The sequence below is a fragment of the Haliotis rubra genome, unplaced genomic scaffold, assembly GCF_003918875.1.
Source record: "Haliotis rubra isolate DU_JTF1 unplaced genomic scaffold, ASM391887v1 Scf288, whole genome shotgun sequence".
Classification (NCBI taxonomy): domain Eukaryota; kingdom Metazoa; phylum Mollusca; class Gastropoda; order Lepetellida; family Haliotidae; genus Haliotis; species Haliotis rubra.
The window spans coordinates 1,057,270-1,075,817 of NW_025766955.1; positions in this window are offsets into that span (position 1 = coordinate 1,057,270).

Consider the following 18,548-nt stretch of genomic DNA (forward strand, 5'->3'; position numbering starts at 1 on the left):
GAATCCCCACTGTCCCAAGTATAGTGGCCTTACTTCGGTTGCTGTTGATCTACAGCCCGATTTCATATTGTATTGTTGAAGAATGATTCAGCAAGATTCAGCATTTCAAAATAATCTCATAGTAGTTTTAAGAATTTTAGATATTCTGGTTATTCTGCTGGCCTTCCATGACAGCTTCTTATGAAGTATAAATATTTTATTTAATCTTAATGTATGAGTATCTCTCGTCCCGATGTGGCTAAAATATTGCTGACGCGACGTAAACTTCTCACTCACTCCTGACTAACTGATGGAAGCTCCATTCTTACGACCGAAACTCTATGATTACCTTTGCAATGCATTGAAAGGTCACCCAAAGGCATCATCATATTCGTCCTGCTGCATGCTAGTTTGTCGTGTTTAAAGGAAATTAAAAGTCACAACTGGATGAACCATTCCGAGTTGAAATTATACAGTATCACCTTGATTTTACCCATAGCCTCAAAATATACATTTTGTTGGTTGCAACAGTACGGTTCACTCATTGTCAGCTTTATCAATATATACTAAGACAGGAAATGACGTCACTATTGTAATGTTGACATTGAAATATATTGCGTTGGTTAGAGCAATTTGTTTTCACATACTTATAATGGTAAAAAGGTGAAGATTCACACGTTAATTAACAGACAAAGAGTTTACCAACACCACTGCAGCCTTTATTGGTGTGCTTCTCTTTACTTGCTTCCACAAGATGGCGTCAAAGTCAGTGGTTTGTTTGGCCACCATTGGTAGCAATGACTGCTCGGCACCGTCACGGCACAGACTGGATAGGTCGACGAAGTCACTCTTGCAGAATTCTTCCCCTCTCCCTGCAATGCGATGGCCAGTTGTGGAAGTGTCTGAGGCGTGTTCCGACGTTGACGTACACGTAGATTGAGTTCATTGGTGTTCTATCGGGTTTAGATCTGGTGATAGAGAAGGCCATGGCAAGACATTGACGTTAGAATTGGACCATGACGCGTAGTGTATATGAAGTAGCGTTGTCATACTGGAACAATTCCCTCTGTCGATCCGAAATCAAAAGCATGTGACGTGCAAAGAATTTGTTGATACAGCGAAGTGGTGTCAAATTCCCATGAACCATCGCTACATCCCACACCATGACACTGTCTCCAACAAATCTGTCGACCTGTCGAGTGCAGTTAGGGCCAAAACGTTAATTTCTCCCAGGTAAACACGCTGTCTTCGTTTTCGCCGTTGAAGACGAAATCGTGATTCATCACTGAACCAAACTCGCCTCCAGTTGTATGGTTCCAGTTTCGGACTCTACGACACCACCGCACAGGGGCGATAACTGGCCTTCTTGGTTGAATCCCCACTTCACGCAATCAATTCCTGACAGTTAAGTATGAAATTCTTTTCAAACCAGGGATGCGTTGTGCAGTCTCCACGGCTATGGCAAGACGATGATGCAAGTGAGCATCCCGGATGTAGCGGTCCTTTGCTTGGGTGGTAACTCTTCTCGGGCGATCTTGGGGGGAATGGGTCTGCAGGAAACGATCCCAAAGGCGATGAATGTTGAAATGTCGGGCAACTGCTGACTGCAGCTCCCCAGCTTCAAGGCGGCCTATGGCGACGTTTCGATTGGCGGCACTCAGTCTTGGCATGATGATTTCCTCTTTTCCAGGCAAAAGCGAATGACAAAATTCAACAAATCACACCTATCAATACACATCACACCTGTCAAGACACACATCACACCTGTCAACACACATTACACCTGTCAACACACACAGTGCACCTATCAACTCTTTTTGTGATACTCTAGTTATTTTACAGTCCGTCGGTGACTGGTTATTTAACTTCTTGTAATTAGTGTGTATGTACAACCTTTCTCGTCACCATATGGCTGAAATATTGCCGAGGTAACGTTAAATATTAACTCACTCACTCACTGAAACAAGACGGATCATCAACACATGACAAACCCCGTCCTACCCTCCCAACCAAAACAATTTTGAAAGACCAAATCATCTGACTGTCGCTTATAATCCGTTTTAATGAGAGTTCTTTCCTTTTTTTACAAGAGCTATTGAGCTGTCAAAACCATACCTTGGACTTTGTATTCCTATGTCAGATACACATGAACATGAGTCACAATCATAGCTGACATGGCAACGGAAAAGGGTATAAAGTCTAGAAGGTCCCAAGTAGTAAAAGGGACCAGTTTCAAAAACGTTCTTTATCCACAGCTTCATGAAAGAAGACCTATTGGTTTTAAAGAAGTCGTATCGGTTTTAAAGAAGACCTAATGATTTTAGAGATACGGCCCAGACAACACAGGACTATGAACAGAGTTACAGTCATATTTGATGCGATGAAAACATCAAACTATTTCTTAATAGCAACAGGCAGCACGCCAGTCCTTAAGAAATGCATGTCCCGAGTGTGGATGAAAAGTATTGAATAGTTTTTGGCTCTGCTCAGGAAACGACACCAACCTCCTTTTCATTTAAGTCGTTTCCTTGGAAAAGAGGGTGGAAATGTAAATTCCCGAAATAGCAAAGAGCTCCACTTCATTATCTGTTTTGAAACTCCTGCCACGTTTTCTTTTCAGTTATACAAAATGATTATGGATGGGCGGGCAAACTGACTTACGAGGTGTCGACTACACTCTTCTACAATAAATAGAAACGCATAAGCCATTTTTATGAAGGTTTATTGCTCTTATTTTGAGACCATTTATTTCAATTAATTTGGTTTTGGTTTTGCCGCAGCTACATGAGTCCAATATTGTCAAAATCGCCAATGCGGTTTTTTTCGGGGTGTTTTTGTTTGGGGGGTTGGGGGTGTTGTTTGTTTGTTTTATGAAGAGTGTATATCCAACTGCATTATATGGTACTAGGGATAATAACACGATATTATCAATGTTTGTTACTCGCGTGCCATTAAAGTTGATTGTCCTATTCTACTATAAGTAACATCAAACATATCATGATGCACGGCATAAACAAACAAGCTGCACTTATTTCTCTGGACAGCCCCGAGAAACCAGAAAATTGTACACGCGAGGTGTACTGTTGATCTCTGCCAACATAGCTGCTGTTGCCCCATTCGTGTTCCTGTCTTTAACGTTGACCATGTTCTCTCTGATGACGTGCTTCACTATCTCCAAATGTCCACCCAAAGAGGAATAATGAAGGACGTTGTTGCTGGTACCATCAACTTGTGACACATTAGCTCCCTTTCTGACGAGGAACTCAAACAAGTTTTTGTAGCCTCTAAATGCAGCTGTCATCAATGGGGTCTTACCATGTAATCCCCTACAGTTAATATCAAGGCTGCTTAGTGAAAGTAGATACTTCACCACACCTAGATGTCCCCCTCTGCAGCCCCAGTGCAGGGCGTTGTAGCCGTCATCATCAACCTGTGACACATTAGCTCCCATACACACAAGGAACTCACAAACGTCTGTGTGTCCCCGCCATGCAGCCTGCAGAAGTGGAGGCATGTGCATATTGTTAATGTCTATATCATATTGTGGGAGTACACACTCCACCATACCCTCATGTCCACCCCTGCAGGCCCAATGAAGCATGTTCTTACCATCATTATCCACTTGTGACATATAAGCCCCTTTATTGATGAGAAAGTCAAATATTCTGCAGTGTCCCTTCTGTGCTGCCACCATGAGTGGTGTTATGCCGTGATTCCCGTCTCTACTGTTGATGTCGACCAGACCCCGGGACAGGATGCTTCTCACTCGAGTCAGGTTCCCCTTCCTGCAGGCCTCGTGAAGTGGACTGCTCGCCAATGTTTCCTCCTTGGCACCTATGTGTTTGGGAGACTTCTGGTAGTTCTGCTTCTCTATGGATATTATACGATAATGACACAATGACGTCAATTTGTAAGCATTATTCACCGTAATTAGTAAGCATTAGAATAAACCCTGTGCTACCACATTTGCATAATGTGTCAGGGAGAGCAATTTGTATGCCGTCCTCGGATTTGAATTGAGCTTAGAAGCTAAAATGTGACATCGACTCTTTGTAGATTAAAGGACTGGACGCTCTGACACATCATCAGTAATCCACTTATTCTGGCCAACCCGTGAAGATCCGGGTTAGAATTAATCTTCTGTAACCCATGCTTGTCGTAAGAGGCAACTAGCAGGATAGGGTAGTCAGGCTCGCTGACTTGGTTGACACGTGTCATCGTTTCCCAATTGCGTAGATCGATGCTCATGCTGTTGATCACTGGATGCCTGTCCCAGACTCGATTATTTACAGACCGCCGCCATAGCTGGAATAGTGCTGAGTGCGGCGTAAAACTAATCTCACTATTCTGGGCCATAATATTAGCTAGAACTAAAATAAGCCGCTAACTCATTAACGTCACCAGGAAATTGCAAGTTCCCATGGAAAATCTACCTTTTATACCTGATGAATATTCCTCGTATTGCAATCGATTATGAACAATGGCACTGGTGGTTTTAGATTTTCGAAACCATTAACTATTATCATAACAAATGATTTCTTGTGTTATGGACGCTTAGGGGCTTGTCCCTACGGGGGAATGTTGTATGTGTGTATACTACATACTGTTTCAGACTTATTGAAGAATATGACTGCATATTGAGCAAAGCCTGTATACGCATTACACAATATGGCCGGTAGACGATGTTCTAAACTTTCCACAGGCAAGGGATGCTTGGCAAGTAATGCTTTTCTACTGCACTTCCTACATCCATAAGAAATCCCTGCAAAAGGCAGAGTCGATTGCATTGTTGCGACTGGGCATGTATTTATGAGGCATACCAGGTGTTTACGAAAAGGTGAGCCTTTCCTGCCCATACTGATATCCACCCGTCATAAACATATTGAAAAGGTCGCACTAAAAATATTCCGGATCATTCGAGATACAAATCCGAATAGAGTATTGCATCGGACACAATCTTTGTCACTTCTGTGTCAATGTTTTATAATGTGTTCCACGTGTATACAACGAAACGTTTTCTTGAAAGCTTTTCTGATCCTATCTCTGTTGTAACCTGGACATCAGCATGTTAGATATTTTGTCAGTGCAATTCAGGTCACATGTGCTTCATCTTTAAGCAATTCTCCTAGACCAGTTTGATGGAATTTCATGATTTCCGTCCCTCAAGTAAGCCGACATGGTATTGATCACATTATTTGTTTCAAATAGTTTCTGTGGATGTAACGAAAGTCCTTTCGTTACTGAACATAACAATATATAAATCTTTGGACCAACTTTAAGAAGCTTGGAACACCAGTACAAAGGTATTTGATATTTCATGTCCTGGTGTGGATTGTAGATCGAGTCTAGTTATATTGACGTTAGGTTGGATTCACATCAGATTAAGGGTGAGCATATAGCCAGCGTCGGTATGAGGTGTAAGTTGCAGTTGTAACTCCCTGTATGAAGCTTTCCTCTCAGGTGTATTGTGAACATTCAGATCCCTGTATTTAGCGTTTGTATTAGGTGTTAAGTGGACTGGCAGCTCCCTTTATTCAAAGTTCGTCACAGGTGTAATGTGAACTTGTAAATCCCTATATTTAGCATAAGTCTCAGGTGTAATGTGAACTTGTAAATCCCTATGTTTAGCATAAGTCTCAGGTGTAATGTGAACTTGTAAATCCCTATATTTAGCATAAGTCTCAGGTGTAATGTGAACTTGTACCTCCCTAAACTGAACGTTCATCGCAGATGTAATGTGAAGTTGTGGATTAATATATTTAGCATTAGTCTCAGGAGTAAAGTCAACATGTAGCTGCCCAAATGTAGCGTTTTAGGTGTAAAGTGAACTTACAGCTCCCTTTATTCATTCAATCATTCATTCATTCATTCATTCAGCAGCTTGTAAGGTTAAAATCCAAAACCTTACTGTGAGTGTTAATGTAACATATTCTATAAGATGTTATGGTAATGACAACGATTGTCACTACAGTGACGTACGTACATAAAACACCGAGTGCTGTCCAGCCCATTCCAGGGAGTGTATAAGACAAATACGAAAAATACCGACCATCACCTTGCACACAGACAGACTTTCCAGATCGAGTCTTCAACGATCGTTGCCCGAAACTGCACATCTTTGATGAACACGAACCAGTCGGAACCTTCAAACCGGAGAAAGAAGTCTTAGGTTATGTCTTTTATTATACCTCATGTATCATAATAATCTTTCCTGTTTATGTTTAGTTCAAACACCATAATACTATAATCTTTGATGTCGTTGAGATTGTTTATTGGTGATATATACCCAACGGACTTAGCGTGTACTCCAGTGACCACCATGTTTAGATAAAAATATAGAACCTTTGGTCTAGAAACAGCCATTCCTCTCTAGAACTGATTGTTTATCCCTCCTTGATTGTGTTTCTCTTTTCTCAAAAACGCCTCGCCAAAACAAGATGGTTTACTTGCTTGTGGTAGTGTCATTGGATCCAGAACAGTATCTTCTCGATTACCAGATCACAGCTTCAAATTACCAGATCAAAACATTCACTTTTATTAGAAATGATTGAATTATATAATGATCTTGCTACTGGCCAATGCGACATCGTCCTCTGATGGTTACCCCGCCACGTTGTCATTTCTGGGAACACAATGGCCGATGCTGCTGCCAAGGCAGCACTCAACAAATCTGTGACACCACTTTTTATTCCATACTTTGATTACAAAGCTATCATTAGATCTTACATATGTGATCTGATGCAGAGGAAGTGGGACATCCAGGTAGGTATCGCTAAATTACATCAAATAAAACCAACGATCAGTTACACCTACTTGGGCTGTCAGTCCACATTTGAAGAGGTCCTTATGTGGCGATGTCGTATTGGCAACAGCACACATACGCATGAATATACATTTTTGGTTAATAGCATTTGAAAAAGTTTAGGTAATGGCTGAGTGGTCTGTTTTATAGCCCTGTAGAATATCGGAATCAAGTGTAAGAATAAACAGATCTTGTGAGATTAAAAAACGTCCAATCTGTCTTGACACAAGTCTTTAATAATTTGTTCGATTGTGGTGTATTTCCAGGTCAGTGGGGTAAAAGTATTATCTGTCCATTACCTAACTCTGGAGATAAAACAAGTGTTGATAATTATAGAGGGATTTCACTAATAGATACTCTATGTAAAACCCTTCCTGCTGTGTTAGATAAGAGGTTGAGAATTTGGTGTGATAAGGGAAATATTATTTCAGAGTTACAGGCTTGTTTCAGACCAAATTACTCAACTGTTGATCAGATATGTTCCTTGCAAGCAATGATTCAAAAACATCTCTCAAAGAAAAATGGCAGGTTCTATTGTATATTCATTGATTTTAGTAAGGCATTTGATTGTATAAATCTTATAGTTTTCTTTCAAAATTTTTATATGATATCGGTGATACCTGATTCCTGATTTCAATGTATTCAGCTTTTTCATCCTGTGTCAGACCACCCAGTGGAATAACAGAGTTTTTCAAGTGTAATATCGGAACTAGGCAAGGCTGCATCTTAAGTCCTCTAATATTTATCATTTTCATAAATCGGTTATCAGTGATACTTGAGGAGAAAGGGGGAAATGGTATTTTCATGTTCCTAGGGTGTTCAAACGTGATTGCATTATTTTTTGCGGATGATATGTTTGGTGTTAGTGATACTGCTGCTCAGTTCCAAAGGTTTTGTGATGAGACAGGCATGAAGGTAAACATAAGCAAAACTAAAATCATGGTGTTTCGTAGACGAGGTCCTCTCAGATCCTATCAAAAATGGTACTATAAGGGGAGCAGAATTGAGACAGTTAATTATAGATATCTTGGTGTTGTGTTTACTTCTACTCTATCATGGACTAGGGCACAGAGTTGTTTAGCATCTCAGGCAAATAAAGCTTTAATGTCATTCTATGGTTACCAATATATATATATATATATATATATTGCATAGATAAATAAAAACAGAATGCCTTTTTCTCCAACATGTTTCGTTCTTTACTCTTCAGGGAGATTGTAGCGGTTACAGTATGACGTCATTACATATATATTGTGACGTCATAATAGGGACAACATTCTAGAGCGACAAGGTCACAGCTTGCAATGGTTTAACATTGGTTTGTACTTGTCTATGAAGTAGTGTTCTTTTAAAATTCGTTTTACTTTGTCCGAATTTTGAACTTGATAAAAAGGAAATATTGTAAATTTAACATCGTTTCCTTTCGCACAGACATCTAGATGTTCACTCAGTGGGATACATCGGGTTTCAGGACACTTTATTTGTTGTTTGTGGACACGAACCCGGGCTCTTAAATTTTCTGATTGACCAATATACTGTTCATTACAGCCTGTGCATGTTATGACATATATTATGTTTTTGCAAGAGCAGTCAAAATTCTGTTTTACATAGAATTCTCCGTGTCTCGTGAAAGTTACAGAGTGTCCTTCAACAATATGTCGACACGTTCCACAGTTACCTCTGTTGCATCTAGACACAGTAGGATTTGATAAATTCTGTTTATTTGAAATAAATTTGGCTTTTGTTAGTATCTTTTAAGATTCTGATTTTGTCTTTGCTATTTATTATTTTCTAGATTTCAGCATTGATTTCAGTTTTTCATCTTGTTCTAAGATGCACATATTTGTTTTATGTTCTGGAACACATTTGGGTTCAACGGATTAGAAGTAGATACAAAAGCAATTACTTTTTCCTCATTGGTTTGTTTCATCGTTCCTGTCAAAAGATCGTCTCTATTAAGCTGTAAAGCTTTATATATTCCGTCTTCAACAAGAGAATTTGGATATTCCCGTAATAGTAAAAACGTCCTAAGTTCATTCAGTCTTTGATTGCGGGTGTCTTGGTTTGAAACTATTGTACATATTCTTCGTGCCAGGTTATATGGAAGACTTCTTTTGGTGTGGCTCGGATGGCAAGATTTGAAGTTTAAATATTGTTTCGTATCTGTAGGTTTGTAGAAGATATAAAAATACTAAAATACTAAAATCATACCAGAAAAATTCAAAATAAAGGAGATTCCTGGCGAACCTGCAGAACAAAGGAGAAAGAGAGAGAGATGCAAGCATTCAACTACATGCAAACGGAGATAGAACTAATGAAGATGAGATCGGCTGGCCAACAGGAAAGAGTTGCTGACATAGATAGAATGATGAAAGAAGAAATCAACAAAACTACACAGGGCACAACAGCCGACACATTATTCAAACAATGGCAGCAACAATGTGAGAAAGAAGAAATCAAATCTTATAACAGATGGGATAAAAACCTCTCATGGCTGAAGAAGTACGAACAAGAATTTTCTTCCAAAATCTACGCTGATAATCCGTGGCTGAAATCTAAATTAAACAAACAAGAAGGAAAATCCAAACTTCGTGAGTCAGTCCACCACAATTCGAAATCAAGATCAGTTACATTTATCGGAAGCAAGACCAAGAATGGAAGGATACTGACAAATAACAGTAACGTCCACTTCCAGTCTGGAGTTCCATACCAGCAGAAAACACACCAGAAGGAATTCACAAATCAGAATCCAGTGCCGCGAAATCAAGGTAAAACTGATGTATTCCCCTCACAAAGCCACAGATACTACAGCTCTGAAAATCCTTTTTTATTCAACACTTGGAATGTGAAGAAAAGAAGGAAAATGAAAAAACAAAGACAGTAGACATAAAGATATTTAACTTGTCCAGGCGCCCTTTAACAGAAGATGAAATGACAATATTAAATAAGGGACTCAAATTTACACCTACCCCAAAATCAAGTAACTGCAATGAAGTGAAAGAAGACTTAACTGAATTCTGCAGAAAACTCCGAAATCAGGAATACTTTTTCGAGTGTGAAAATGGGGAGGAATCCCTAGTTAGAAATAAAAGTTTTTGGTGCGCCAAAAAGGGACAAAACAAACATTTGGATAATTTTGTGGATCAAATAAACAATTATCCAATAATTCCTAACGCAAGCAAGAAACACTCTAATATAACCAGCAAACAGAGAGATTCTTTAAACTCTTTGGCCAATGATCCGAACATCATAATAAAAGAAGCTGACAAAGGCGGAGCAACAGTGATAATGGATTCAACGAACTACAAACACATGGCAATGGACTTACTCCTGGACAAAGGTACTTATGTCCCGTGCAGTGAAAAAGAGTCAGGTTCTTTAATTTCCGAAGTACACTGTCTAACCAGTCAGTACTCAGAAGAGCTGACATCAAAGGAATTAAATTATATTACACATTTTGACTGCAAATCGAGCAATTTCTATGGCTTACCCAAAATTCATAAAATTAAGGAGATCATAAGACAATGTAAAAATCCTAAAAGCAGCTATGTTGAGATGGAACACCCGGGAGATTTGAAACTCCGACCTATAATTGCAGGCCCAGCGTGTGCTACACATAGACTAAGTAATTTCATTGATATTTTATTGAAACCAATCTCATCAAATGTTAAAAGTTTTACTCGTGACACCATGCATTTCCTTTCCTCTTTACCACAAAACGTTAATAAAACAAGCAAACTTGTAACTTTTGATGTAAAAAATTTGTATTCAAATATCCCGCACAGCCTAGGAATTAAAGCGTTGGATTATTGGTTAAACCGTTGTGAAGAACACATTCCTGAGCGAATTTCAAAGTCATTCATTTTGGAAAGCGTTGAATTCATCTTAAAAAACAATATTTTCTTTTTTGACGATAAGTACTATAAACAGTGAGTGAGTGAGTGAGTTATTATTTAACGTCACATCGGCAATATTTCAGCCATATCGTGACGAGAACATTTGATAGTGAAATAAAATATATGTATACTATAAAACACCTGCCGACGAAGGACAGTAAAACAACTAGAGTATCATAGATATACATGTAAAACTAGTAATTGAATCTAAAACATTTTAACTATAGGGGACAACACAATATAAAAATGGGCTATAGATCGCCAACAACTGAAGGTAGATCACCATGCTAGGAGCCATGGGGACTTACATTACTTTTGCTACCTGCATGGATCCTAGCTGGATTTACACCATCCCTTCAGCTGCTGGCGATTGTAGGAAAATTTAGCCAACAGTTAAAATAACAAAAATACTACGTTTAAAATGTGATAATTTATATTTTACTTTGAAAGTTTTGGGACTTACGTACCCTCTCAGGAGGACAATAATTTTACGCTACGTCAACCCCCTTTGAGGGTACAGCCACTAACAATCTCAGTGACTAATTTAAATTACCAAGAATAAAATATTTATCTATTTACAAATCAGTTAACAAATCTAATTCTTTTAAAAATTCAACTATTAAATGATAATTAACATTATAAAAAAGATCCTTCAATGTTTTGACATTGAAATACTTATCCCTTGTGATGGAATATTCAACACAGTCAAGCAGGACATGCTTGACTGTGATTCTTTCATCACAAGGGATACAAAACGGAGGATCCTCACCTTTCAATAGGTACTCATGCGTATATCTTGTGTGGCCAATACGACATCGTCGTATGATGACCTCTTCAAATCTGGACTGACAACCCAAGTAAGCGTAACCGATATAGGGTTTTATTGCATGTAATTTATTGATACCTACTTGGGTGTCCCACTTCTTTTGCATCAGATCACGGATGTAAGATCTAATACAAGCTTTATAATCAGAGTATGGGAGCAGAAGTGGTGTCACAGATTTGTTGAGTGCAGCCTTAGCAGCAATATCAGCCATCGTGTTCCCAGAAATGCCAACGTGGCTGGGTAACCAACAAAAGACGATGTCGCATTGGCCAGTAGCAAGCTCATTATACAATTCAATAATTTCTAATAAAAGTGGATGTTTGCAAGAAAGATTTTTTATAGCCTGAAGACACGAAAGAGAATCTGAAAAGATGATATATTGTTTATATTTACGGTGTTTATTAATATATTTAAGAGCTGTTAGTATTGCGTTTGCTTCTGCTGTGAAAATTGAACTGTCATCGGGTAGTCTGGAAGATATTGTTTTGGACCCAATGACAGTGGCACAAGCAACCGCGCCACCATCCTTGGATCCATCTGTATATAAGGATTTATAGGTATTATATTTATTTCTTAATTGACTAAATTCTTGTTTATACTGTAAATCATTAGTTTCGGATTTTTTAAATGTGGTTAATGTTAAGTCAACTTCTGGCCTCACCAATTGCCAAGGAGGAGAAGAAAGAAGACGAGAAGGAGAGATATTCTCCAGCTTAATGCCAGCAGCAGAAATGAATGGTTTAATTCTGTGCCCAAGAGGCGGAACAAGAGAAGGCTTTTTGTTATACAAATCCTCATAAAGAGGATTGAAGACACAGTTAAATGCAGGATTAGATTCGTTTGAATATAGTTTGGTAATATATTGTAAAGATAATTTAATACGGCGTTGGGAAAGAGAAGGCTCATCTGCCTCAACATAGAGACTATCAACTGGAGAGGTTCTAAATGATCCAAGACAGAGTCGTAGACCTTGGTGGTGAACAGAATCAAGTAGTTTAAGGTTGCTCTTGCAGGCTCCACCATATACGATCGAACCATAATCAAGTTTAGATCGTACCAATGATCGGTATAAGTGAAGGAGCGTAGTTTGATCCCCTCCCCACTTTGAATTGGAGACAACCTTTAACAAATCGAGTGCCTTCAGGCATTTAGCTTTAAGGGATTTAATATGTGGCAGGAATGTTAAATGGGAATCGAAAATTAGGCCCAAGAATTTGGCCTCCTTTACAACTTTGATGGGAGTGCCATTTAAAGATAGTTCTGGGTCCTTATGAGGCTTATATTTACGGCAGAAATGTACACAATTAGTTTTGGATTTAGAAAATTTAAAGCCGTTTTCAAGACTCCATTTATTTATTTTATTTAAACACAACTGCATTTGCCGTTCAATAGTATGCATATTTTTACCACGACAAGAAATATTAAAATCATCCACAAAAAGTGATCCATCAATTGAATCGTTTAAAACCTTGGATAAACTGTTAATCTTAATGCTAAATAATGTGACAGACAAAATACTTCCTTGTGGAACACCCTGATCCTGATTATAATGGTCAGACAGGGTAGAACCCACTCGGACTTGAAATTGCCTGTTATTTAAAAAGTTAGATATAAAGTGAGGCAAACGGCCTCGTAATCCAAAGTCATGTAAATCTCTTAAAATACCATGTTTCCATGTTGTGTCGTATGCTTTTTCTAAATCGAAAAAGATCGACACTGTATGCTGTTTATTAATTATGGCATTTTTTACAAAAGACTCTAAACGCACTAAATGATCGATGGTACTACGGTTTTTACGGAAACCACATTGGATATTAGTTATAAGGTTATTGGTTTCCAAGTACCAAACAAGTCGATTGTTGATCATACGTTCCATGGTTTTGCAAACGCAGCTAGTCAGTGAAATTGGTCTATAATTAGAGGGATCAGTATGATCACGTCCAGGTTTAGGTATGGGAACAATAATAGCATCCCGCCACGACGAAGGAAAATTTCCAGATGTCCAAATGTCATCAAAAATATGTAAGAGCGTCTCTAAACATGATTCAGGTAAGTGCTTCAGGAGTTGATAATGTATGTTATCAGCCCCTGAAGCAGTATCATGTGCCTGATCAAGAGCAGTATGTAGCTCATGTATCGAAAAGGTTTCATTGTAGTCTTCCCCATTATCTGAATTGAAATTAAGAGATTTCTTTTCTTGCTGTTTTTGATACTTTTGGAATTCAGGTAAATAATTAGATGAGGAAGAATGTTTGGCCAATGTCTCACCAAGTTTATTTGCAATATCTGATTTATCAGTCAATAACTGATTCCCATCTTTGAGATGGTGAATGCTAGACTTAGAGCCCTTACCCTTGATTTTCTGGATCATATTCCACACCTTTGATATAGGTGTGCGCGAATTGATTTTTGAGACATAGTTTCGCCAAGAGTGGCGCTTATTTTGCTTGAAAGTACGTCGTGCATTAGCGTTTAAAATTCTAAATTTGTCTAAATTGTGGACCATAGGATGGCGACGGAAATAATGCTCGGCTTTCTTCCTTGCCTTCCTTGCCTGTTTGCATTGGTCGTTAAACCATGGTTTTCGTACGTGTGGAATTGCAGAGGACTTTGGGATACACTCGTCAGCTATGTTGTTAAGTTCATCAGAAAACAATTTTATAGCATCAGGAACGTTAATAAAAAGTTCAGGTTTAAGTTTGTCAGTACAGAGAGTTTCATATAAAGGCCAGTTGGCCTTTTTAAAATTCCATCTTGATGATGGAGGAACATCAGATGGGTTCACGGGGTTTAATATTGTTGGGAAATGGTCACTTCCACAGAGATCATCGTGGACTGACCATTCAAATTCACTTAATAGGTTGGAATCAGTAATTGACAAATCAAGAGCTGAATATGTTCCTGTGCCAGGATGTAAATATGTCTTTGAACCGTCATTATAAATACATAGATCATTGTTTGAGATGAAATCCTCCAGTAACTTACCTTTGGTGTTTGTGTTAGTACCACCCCAGAGTGGGTTGTGGACATTTAAATCACCCATAATTAAACAGGGTTTAGGTAATTGATCATAAAGAACTTGTAGATCCGTCAACTGGACAGCAGATGAAGGTGGAACATACAATGAACAGAGAGTAAATGCAACTTGTAACGTAAGTCGCACTGCCACGGCTTGGAGATTTGTTTTAAGTGTGACTGGGCTATGGATAACATTTTGGCTTACCAGGATTGATGATCCACCAGTAGCCCTATCACCTGCAGGAGAAAAATAGTGATATGCCTTAAAATGACGTAGGTCAAAATTATCCGTCTGCTTAAGATAGGTTTCTTGAATGCAGAATGCTGACGGTTTAAAATCTTGGACTAATAATTGCAAATCGTTTAAATTAGTCCTTAGTCCTCTACAATTCCACTGAATTATAGGTGGAGACATTATTTCTTGGGTGGAGGATGTACAGGAGATCTACCCCTTACCTTCCTTGAGGGCGACAAGCTTGTGGTGGCGCGTGGTCCTGTGCTTAAAGCTCAGGTCACAAATCGGTGAAGTTAAGCAGCGTCGAGCTCGGAGAATCCTTGGATGGGTGACCGTGTTTGGCAGCTTGACTCCTGAGAGTTTCTAGGACTTTAGTCCTGCCCCACAACGAAGCACATGTGACACATGTGGTCTCACCTTAGGCAAGTGAGTTTGTTCAAAATCGTCTCTGTTCACCCAGCAGGAAAATGGGTACCCGGTGGAAAAAAGTCATATGACTATAACCTTCTAGCGCCTAACAGGCAGCTTGGGTTATCCGGGGTAATAATGGCCTTGATTGTTAGCGCTATGAGCATACCTAGTGTGGAGTTTGGCGCTATATAAATGGACACATTATTATTATGTGTCCTTCCATGGCTGTGGTCGGACACATCCATGTCCTCAAGGGTTCCAAACCTATTGAAGGTTTGGATCGGATTTTTTTCCCCTTTGGAGGCTCTGCCACTTTGATTCTTTTTGAATGTGTCATTATTTGCTTTGCTTTTAGCAACTGGTTTCACAATTGTTTCCGAGTTTGATGAATGTTTCCGAGATGTGGATGGATCCATTTCGGAAGATGTCTTAGGATGGTTAACACTTGTAGATACAGTGATAGTTTGTGAACTGGAGCACACTTGTGGAGGCCTTGCCTTGACTTCAACAGACAGCAGGGTAGGAGCAGAAGTCCGTGCCCACGTGTAATCTGTTTGGCAGCCAACAGTAGTACATGAAACATTTTTCGGTTTTGAGGCTTGGATTGAAGCAGAAACAGTGGTAGAATATGTAGGACCACATTGTTCTTGGGCAAGTACAATTTTCTTTGCTTCAAAGAAGGAAATGTTACGTTGATGTTTTACTTGAGATATTTTTGACTGTAGTTTCCAAGTGGGACATTCTTTGGAAGAAGATGGATGGCTACCGGAACAGTTCACACAAGCAGGAGGTCTTTCACAAACAGTACTGTTATCACATGTTCCAGCACACCTATGGCAAGCAGATGCATTATGGCATGATTTCGATCCGTGGCCATATTTCTGGCAGGTGTAGCACCTTAAGGGATTAGGGATAAATGTATCCACCCTTAAGTTGCAATAGCCAGCTTTCAGTGACTGTGGATGTGTGGGAAGACAAAATGAAAACAGATATGTATTTGATTTTGTGATTTCATCATTCCTTTTAACGGTAAAACGTCGGACATCAGTGACTCCTTGTGAGCGCAATTCTCTGACGATGTCAGTCTCAGTCATGTCTGAAAGGCAACGACCGACATCACGGACGATGCCCTTACTGCAATTCAATGTCCTGTGAGGGGAAACCTCAACAGGAACATTTGCTAACAGTTTAGTTGAGAGGAGAACTTGAGACTGGATCTGTTTCTTGCATTCGATCAACAGAGAACCAGATCGTAGTTTTTTCACTTCTTTAACTTCACCTGCCAAACCTTCAATGCCCTTTGCTATTGCAAAGGGATTCAGTTTAAGTGGACCACCGTCAGGTGAAGACATGACAACGTAACGTGGCCAATTATCAGAATTAATGAGAGCTACAGGAGCCTCATCCTCCGATGAGAACGAATCATCAGATTCGTGCGATCGTTTTTAAGTGGGGTGCCATGGTAGAAATATATATGATTCACCCTCCTAGCTCCCCACCCACCATGGAGTGTCGACAAGGACGATGCCACATGTCTGTGGGTCTCCTGCAGACGGCACCAAGGATACTAGGAGGGTATACTCAAGCAGGATAATATCTTAAAAGAAAGATCCTACCAGATTGGCCCATGAGCCATCGCCTTCTGGACATTTAGACTCTAGGCAATATAAATAAGATACGTCAAATCAAGTTATGTTAGATAAACAAAAGAAGCCGAGACCTAAAGTCAACAATAGAGTTCAAAATAGAATTTGTGCAATTGCAAGTAATGCACAGGGCTCGACATGACCAGCCGATTGGTTGAACCGGGCCAATTCAACCACCCGTCTAGGTGAAGTAAGGGTCGAAGTGGTGTATTGGGCAAAGGAACGCTGTTCCTGGAGCCCTTGCCCTCAACCACCAGAATCCCGTCCTCCACCGACACAGGGGCGCAACCCACGGCAAACGGGTTGGTGGACCTAATATCCCCCCGGGTCCACAACGGGGGGTTGAAGGGCGCTTAGCGTGACCCAGCACCCACCACGAGGAGGTGGCCCTTCATGGGTGCCTACTATAAACAGATTAAAGGAACAGCCATGGGAACCAAAATGGCGCCGACTTATGCGACGCTTGTCTTAGGATATCTGGAGGAAAAGTTCAAGCATAAAATCAGTCAAATTCTTGGAGAGGATGTTGCCCATTATTTCATGGAAAACTGGATAAGATTTCTAAACGACTGCTTCATAATTTGGCCATTTTCTGAGGAGAAACTAAATACATTTTACGAACTATTAAATAGCATGGACGAAAATCTTGTTTTCACTATGGAGACAGATCAAACTAAAACAGCTTTCTTAGACACAATGGTCATCAAATCGGGGCGGAAATTGGACACAGATATCTTCTACAAACCTACAGATACGAAACAATATTTAAACTTCAAATCTTGCCATCCGAGCCACACCAAAAGAAGTCTTCCATATAACCTGGCACGAAGAATATGTACAATAGTTTCAAACCAAGACACCCGCAATCAAAGACTGAATGAACTTAGGACGTTTTTACTATTACGGGAATATCCAAATTCTCTTGTTGAAGACGGAATATATAAAGCTTTACAGCTTAATAGAGACGATCTTTTGACAGGAACGATGAAACAAACCAATGAGGAAAAAGTAATTGCTTTTGTATCTACTTCTAATCCGTTGAACCCAAATGTGTTCCAGAACATAAAAAACAAATATGTGCATCTTAGAACAAGATGAAAAACTGAAATCAATGCTGAAATCTAGAAAAATAATAAATAGCAAAAGACAAAATCAGAATCTTAAAAAAGATACTAACAAAAGCCAAATTTATTTCAAATAAACAGAATTTATCAAATCCTACTGTGTCTAGATGCAACAGAGGTAACTGTGGAACGTGTCGACATATTGTTGAAGGACACTCTGTAACTTTCACGAGACACGGAGAATTCTATGTAAAACAGAATTTTGACTGCTCTTGCAAAACATAATATATGTCATAACATGCACAGGCTGTAATGAACAGTATATTGGTCAATCAGAAAATTTAAGAGCCCGGGTTCGTGTCCACAAACAACAAATAAAGTGTCCTGAAACCCGATGTATCCCACTGAGTGAACATCTAGATGTCTGTGCGAAAGGAAACGATGTTAAATTTACAATATTTCCTTTTATCAAGTTCAAAATTCGGACAAAGTAAAACGAATTTTAAAAGAACACTACTTCATAGACAAGTACAAACCAATGTTAAACCATTGCAAGCTGTGACCTTGTCGCTCTAGAATGTTGTCCCTATTATGACGTCACAATATATATGTAATGACGTCATACTGTAACCGCTACAATCTCCCTGAAGAGTAAAGAACGAAACATGTTG